Source organism: Zootoca vivipara, chromosome 10 (genome assembly GCF_963506605.1).
Source record: "Zootoca vivipara chromosome 10, rZooViv1.1, whole genome shotgun sequence".
NCBI classification, from domain to species: domain Eukaryota; kingdom Metazoa; phylum Chordata; class Lepidosauria; order Squamata; family Lacertidae; genus Zootoca; species Zootoca vivipara.
Window position 1 is genome coordinate 27,596,254 of NC_083285.1, and position 7,006 is coordinate 27,603,259.

A 7,006-nucleotide genomic window follows, 5' to 3' on the forward strand; every position below is an offset into this window, starting at 1 on the left:
CCTCAGTGTCCGGGCAGAACGATGGGGGTGGAGACGCTCCTTCAGGTATACTGGACCGAGGCCGTTTAGGGCTTTAAAGGTCAACACCAACACTTTGAATTGTGCTTGGAAACGTACTGGGAGCCAATGTAGGTCTTTCAGGACCGGTGTTATGTGGTCTCGGTGGCCGCTCCCAGTCACCAGTCTAGCTGCCACATTCTGGATTAGTTGTAGTTTCCGGGTCACCTTCAAGGGTAGCCCCACGTAGAGTGCATTGCAGTAGTCCAAGCGGGAAATAACTAGAGCATGCACCACTCTTGCTAGACAGTCCGCAGGCAGGTAGGGACTCAGCCTGCGTACCAGATGGGGCTGATAAACTGCTGCCCTGGACACAGAATTAACCTGTGCCTCCATGGACAGCTGTGAGTCCAAAATGACTCCCAGGCTGCGCACCTGGTCCTTCAGGGGCACAGTTACCCCATTCAGGACCAGGGAGTCCTCCACACCCGCCCGCCTCCTGTCCCCCACAAACAGTACCTCTGTCTTGTCAGGATTCAATCTCAATCTGTTAGCTGTCATCCATTTAAGCCCCGTGTTGGACAAAAGATTCCTGCATTGCAGGGGTTGGACTAGATTACCCTTGTGGTCCCTTCCAGCTCTACAGTTCTATTCCATAAACAGAGGCAGTTTTAGGGTGGCACAACTGGTGCTGTGCCACTGGGCACCATGCTCCAGAGGATGCCACAACAGCGCTGTAGAATGGAGCTCAAGAGGCGTGGGGTGCCGATATTTTTTTTGCGTTGCACAGAGCCCAAAGAGGGTTTGAGAGCCCAAAGTCCACCACTGCCATAGAGCTTTGCTTGATCGACGTCTCAAATACTTTGTGTTGTGCTATATGCCCTCGTAACCAACTCTGCAGGTGAGTCTACAGGAAACCAGGTTGCCTTTAAAGAAGTCTGTTGATTTCCTGAAGTGCTTTAAAGAACATTATTTACAGTGGTTGTGAAAGTCTGATTGTCATTCAAACAAAGCTCATGTGAAGAATTATGTTACAGTGTCAACAACAGAGTGAATCTGCAACGCCAAAGTAGCGTTGTTTCCTCAGAACAGATAATGAAATTCATCCAAATGCTTGTATATCCTCATGAATCTTTTTTTCCAAAAAATGTAAAAATCTAATTTTTCTTTATCACTAAAATACGAAACATTTTGTGATCCATCTGTTCTAAGTAAGCTAACTTGGAATTGCCTGGAAATTAAACTTCAAGCAAGAGGAAGTTGGGCTTGTTTGGCAAATGTTCTTTTCTCCCCAAACTGCTAATATGCCTAAGGAAGTAAAATGGAAACGTTTGCTTATTGCTCCAAAATATCTTATAATTTGATTCTGGAACATTTATACAGTGCCTACTCTTAATAAAGAGACAAATGTCATATTGCTGGAGGAAATTGCCCTCTCTTGTAATATATCAGGTTACTCAAATTGCCATGTGTTCAGGTCAGGAGGAGAAAGGGGGAGATGATTGAGGAATTTGGTCTTTGTGAATTCTGATATGAAGAGGCCTGGTCCACAACTTTTAGGTGAATGGGTGGGTTGGAATTCAGTTATCCACTAGCTTTCACATTTCCTGAAGGATCTGACACAGTTCTTAGCTAAAGAAAGAAAGAAAACGGATTAAAAAATAAATTTACAATTACATATCTTTTGCTTTATATTATTTAAATATTGCCAATTTCCATTTTTCACACAGATTTTAGGGTGTAGCCAAGTAAGTTATACTCAGAGTAAACCCAATGATAGCCCTTTTCAGAATAACGTGCATTATTAGGATACCAACCAATTATCTATTCTAGGAGAAGAAAAGATTGGATCTAGCTCTCCATTTCCCGTTTCAGTCCCCTTAAACTATCAACAGGATTTCAGCACATTGAGTGAAGAATTATAACCCAGATCTTTGGGGAAGTGAAAACAGCTAAACAAATTAACAATGCAGACAACTGAACCAGCCTTAAAATAGTTCTACATGTTTGTGGGGCAGGAGTGCACCTTTTAAAGTCTAGCTGTTGATTCAAATGTCTACAATTTAAAACAAAAATGTTTTGAGGAGAAATTATTCACATTAGATAACTGAGCTCTGTCAACAGATAGACTCTATAACTATTCTATATTTAGAAGAAACCCAGAAATCTAATATCCAAAGCAAAAGTTGTCTTCCCTGCCTTAGAATGAAAACACACTTTCAGCCATAATGAGGGGGGGGGGGGGAGAGAGAACCCTTAATGTTTCCTTGTCTAGACATTTTATGTGTTTTTCCTCTTAGTTAAAGGACCAGAACCATTGTGAAGAAATTAGTGGATCAAGTTTGTCTTATGCAAATGGCCAGTCAATGTAAAACAAGCCACAGGCGATTTGCTTACAAAATTGTGCACTGTTCAGATTTGCAGAATGAGGAGCAAGAATAACTTGTGTGTGGTTTTATATGCTGGTTTCTCAGTGAAAACAGCCACCTGTGTGTATTGTTGTGTATGTACCCAATGTCATCTTCAGAGCAGTAACAAGCTGCAGGCCCCTGGGGTCTGAATCTGTGGCGATGCCCTTGGACCATTCCTAAGAGTAGGCAATTACTGTCACTTCAAGACCTTCACATCAAGGAACATGGGGAAAGAGAGCAGATGAAAAGGGTTCCACATGGGAGGTTGTGCTGCTCAAGGTTAGATTTATCTCTCTTTTCTGAAATTAGCATAGGTTTTGCTGGAGATTTTCACACGTCCTTTGTTTCCAGCCTTGGCGATGGATGATCACCTTTACATATTGGGATTTTCTCCCCTAGACTGAAGGCTAAAAGATTACAATTGGGACTTGATAGCCTTGGCCTTCCATGCAATGTAAGAACTTTAAGGGTTTGTTTGTTTTTACAATTTTATGAAATTTGATAGTTTATGAAATAAATAATAGATGTGCAGTGATATATTAATCTATTTGCATTGCTATACATCCTGACATATGAGGGACGCAGGTGGCGCTGTGGGTTAAACCACAGAGCCTAGGGCTTGCTGATCAGAAGGTCGGCGGTTCGAATCCCTGCGACGGGGTGAGCTCCCGTTGCTTGGTCGGTCCCAGCTCCTGCCAACCTAGAATCATAGAATCATAGAGTTGGAAGAGACCACAAGGGCCATCCAGTCCAACCCCCTGCCAAGCAGGAAACACCATCAAAGCATTTTTGACATATGGATGTCAAGCCTCTGCTTAAAGACCTCCAAAGAAGGAGACTCCACTACACTCCTTGGTAGCAAATTCCACTGCCGAACAGCTCTTACTGTCAAGAAGTTCTTCCTAATGTTTAGGTGGAATCTTCATTCTTGAAGTTTGCAGTTCAAAAAAACAGTTCAAAAGCACGTCAAAGTGCAAGTAGATAAATAGGTATCGCTACAGCGGGAAGGTAAACAGTGTTTCCGTGTGCTGCTCTGGTTTGCCAGAAGCGGCTTTGTCATGCTGGCCACATGACCTGGAAGCTATACGCCAGCTCCCTCGGCCAATAATGTGAGATGAGCGCACAACCCCAGAGTCGGTCACGACTGGACCTAATGGTCAGGGGTCCCTTTACATCCTGACATAGAAGGGAATTTCCCCAGCTGCTACCTGCTCATACCATGTCCAAGGCATTCTCACTTTTGTTCCTAGATTACTCATATGTGGCAAATCAGGTGAATGAAACATAAAACCACACGGCGGTTCACTTCCTTAGCCTCATGATATGTCAAAGGGAAAATGTGTTTCAGTTGACTAGTCATCCTGAATAGCATTAAAAACCCAGAAGGGGACATATCCACTATTCTGATGGTCATCCTAATACAAAGCTCAATGTGATAGCCTCAAACTGTTTCACAGGGGAAATGTATCACAGCCTAGCCTTCTCAAGCAGTTACCGTCTTCACAGTACATATCAGCTGCTGAGAAGCAAGCCCCATAGTGTCTCACATCACTGTAAGTCAGAGGTTTTCAACCTTTTTGAGTCCATGGCTCCCTTGACCAACTACATTCTTTCTGTGGCACCCCTGCGGGACTCAGGAGCCCAGTTATGTCACCCTTTGCCTGCAAAGCCAGCAGCCTCTCACCCTTTATTGAACTCCCTCCCTTGTGAAATGTTCCTTTAGCCTCCCCCCTCCCTCCCCACCATAGCTGCCAAGTATCCCGTTTCCACCGGGAAAACCCCTTTTTTCTTACCGTTTCCCGGCGGTCTCCCGTTTAGTGAAAAATCCCGGTATTGTCCCTTAAATCGGCTTCTGCCCGGTGGCCATTTTTCTGGTGCCACTTTGCCCTTCTATGGGCACCAGAAAATGGCGCCGGGGGCGCCGGAAGTTGCTTCCGCGCATGACCGGAAGTTGCGTGATGCGACTTCCGGTGGCGATCTGCCCTTCTATGGGCATCAGAAAATGGCAGCGCCGGCGCCGGAAGTCGCTTTACGTGCTTCCGGTCATGCGCGGAAGCGACTTCCGGCGCTGGCGCCGCCATTTTCTCGTGCCCATAGAAGGGCAGATTGCCACCGGAAGTTGCGTCACGCAACTTCCGGTCATGCGCGCGCTGCCGATCCCGGATCTTTACATCCCGAACTTGGCAGGTATGCTCCCCACTCTCCATGGGAGTCCTCTGGGCAGCCACTACCACTGCCCAATTGGTTTTTGCCCAATCCCAGCATCCTTGCCACCCAGCAACCCTTCTAGAAATGCCTTAACAGGGCTTGTTGGGAAATGAAGTCCAAATGTGGAAAAGGCAGGAATGCTTATCAATTTTTGGGGGGCAGCCCCCTCAAATATTTTATTGGGGGAGACTGAAGGGACATGGATGCCTAGGAGTTGGCGCCTGTATCTGGAAGGCACAAAGTTGCAGAGGGATTGGTTCAGCAGTATATCACACTAGGCTTCCCCTCTCAGTAGTTGTTACTACTGCATTTAGCTACATACATAGCTAGCGGCCCCTCCCAAATCTGGTCTGAAGTGTCTTTGGGGCATAGCTGCCAAGTTCTCCCTTTTTTTAAGGGAAATTCCCTTATGCTGAATAGGCTTCCTCGTGAGAAAAGGGAAAACTTGGCAGCTATGCTTTGGGGTGAGGTGAAACAGGAGAAACCACATCTCTGGTTGCTTAACACTCATTCACATGTCACATGTGAATGCTCCTCTACTGCTTCCAAATGGCCCTAGCCCATTCCTCTTCTCCAGCAGTAGCTCCATGCTGATCTCAGGTTCTGTGCCTCAGCAAAGGGGTGGCATGGTCCCATCTTTGGAAAATCATGAAGAGTGGTTCTCCCGCTCCAAGCAGCTGGCTTGGTTGGTCATCGAATGGAATGCGTCCTCATAATTAGAGGCCACCAGAAACATGACAAAGGTAAGGTGTGAGCCATTCCCAAATGTTTGTTGATGGTGTTCAGTCACGTTGGAGGAGTGCTAAACCTTAAAGCTCTAAAGGCGATAGTCCCTCTCATGAGAACTGGAATGGTCCTATAATATACCCATCCAAACTTTAGAACTTGAACCATCAATCTGCTTTTTCTACCCAATCAGAAACAAAGTGTTACAGGTGAATATGAGCTGGGAAGTTAAATTAGCAGATAGCTATAAAATTAAAAACAAGGCTAGGTAACTTCTAATACTATCTTTTTTACTCCTACCAGGGAGTATACCCCATTAAACTCAATGTAGCTTACTTCTCAGTAGATAATTTATAGAATTGTACATTGCACGCCTATGTCTATTTATTTATCTTGGAGTATGCTTCTGTTACCAAGATGGGGCTTATTTCAGAATATAGGTGCATGGGTTTGTGCTGCAACAGTGAAAGAGGAATGGAGACAATATTCTCTTTAAGCTCATGTTACTTGATATTTTCAATTAGACAGAGATGCTCCCTCTCAATGATATTGGGTTTCTTCTCCAACGTTGTGATGAGTGATGAGGTTTCAGACCCATATATCATGGCTACCAAAACAAAAGCATTTCAAAGCCCTGCTAATTATTGAAGAGGTTTTACAGAACCTTCTTGAGATACCCAGAACTGTGTTTGCAAACTAAACATGGACATTGACAGTATGCCAGCATAGTTCCCCAAGAGGACTTGAGCAAGACATTTTTTTAAAAGAAAGATATTGAGCCAGGCTTTTGGTTTATCAAGGTTTAATGTGAATGAGCAGCTAAGCTAGTACACACTGCACAATCACTCCCATTCTGCTAATGTCTGACCCTAGGAAGATAAACAAACCAGGAAGCCTTGTCTTCCCATTATGTGAAAATCGGAGATTGTGGTTTGTTGCTCCCTAATAAGCCACCATAAGCAAGCCAATAAGCAGTGCTTTTTTCGGGGGGGGGGCACACAGGGGTATGCATTTTGTGAATTTTTGTACTTTTGTCCATTTACTGTATTCATTTCCCCCCAATTTGAACTATAAAATGGTGATTTTCTAGAGTCAAAATGGGAGTACCCCTAAACATTTTTTTCAAAGAAAAAAAGCACTGCCAATAAGAAACTATGGCGGACTGAGAGCTAATAATTGCAGTATGTTAGGGAGTACAAACCTGTGTTCTGGGTAAGGACATAACTGGAAGCCAATAGTTAGGAACATAGGAAGCTGCTTTATACTGAGTCAGATCATCCATCCAACTTAGTGTTGTCAACACTGACCGGCAGCCACTCTCCTAGGCCTCAGGCAAGGAACATTCCCAGGGCTACCTGGAGATGTCAGAGATTGAATCTGAGGCTTTCTACATGGAAAAGGAATACTTTTTCACTGAACTATGGCCCCTAACAAATCCATCTTCCATGGATGGAAGTGGGTGGAACTGCCTACCTGTCAATCACCTGCCTCACCCTGGAAGGTAATTGATATTCTACAATATCAGATACTGAGCTGGGGGGGGAACAGACTGATGGGCAGTTGATACATATAAATTGTGTCCTCCCTCAAAGAGGGCATGTGTTGCGGTGAGACCTGGCAACCAAACCCTTGTGTTGTGGGTGGGTACGATTGGATAGCCACAA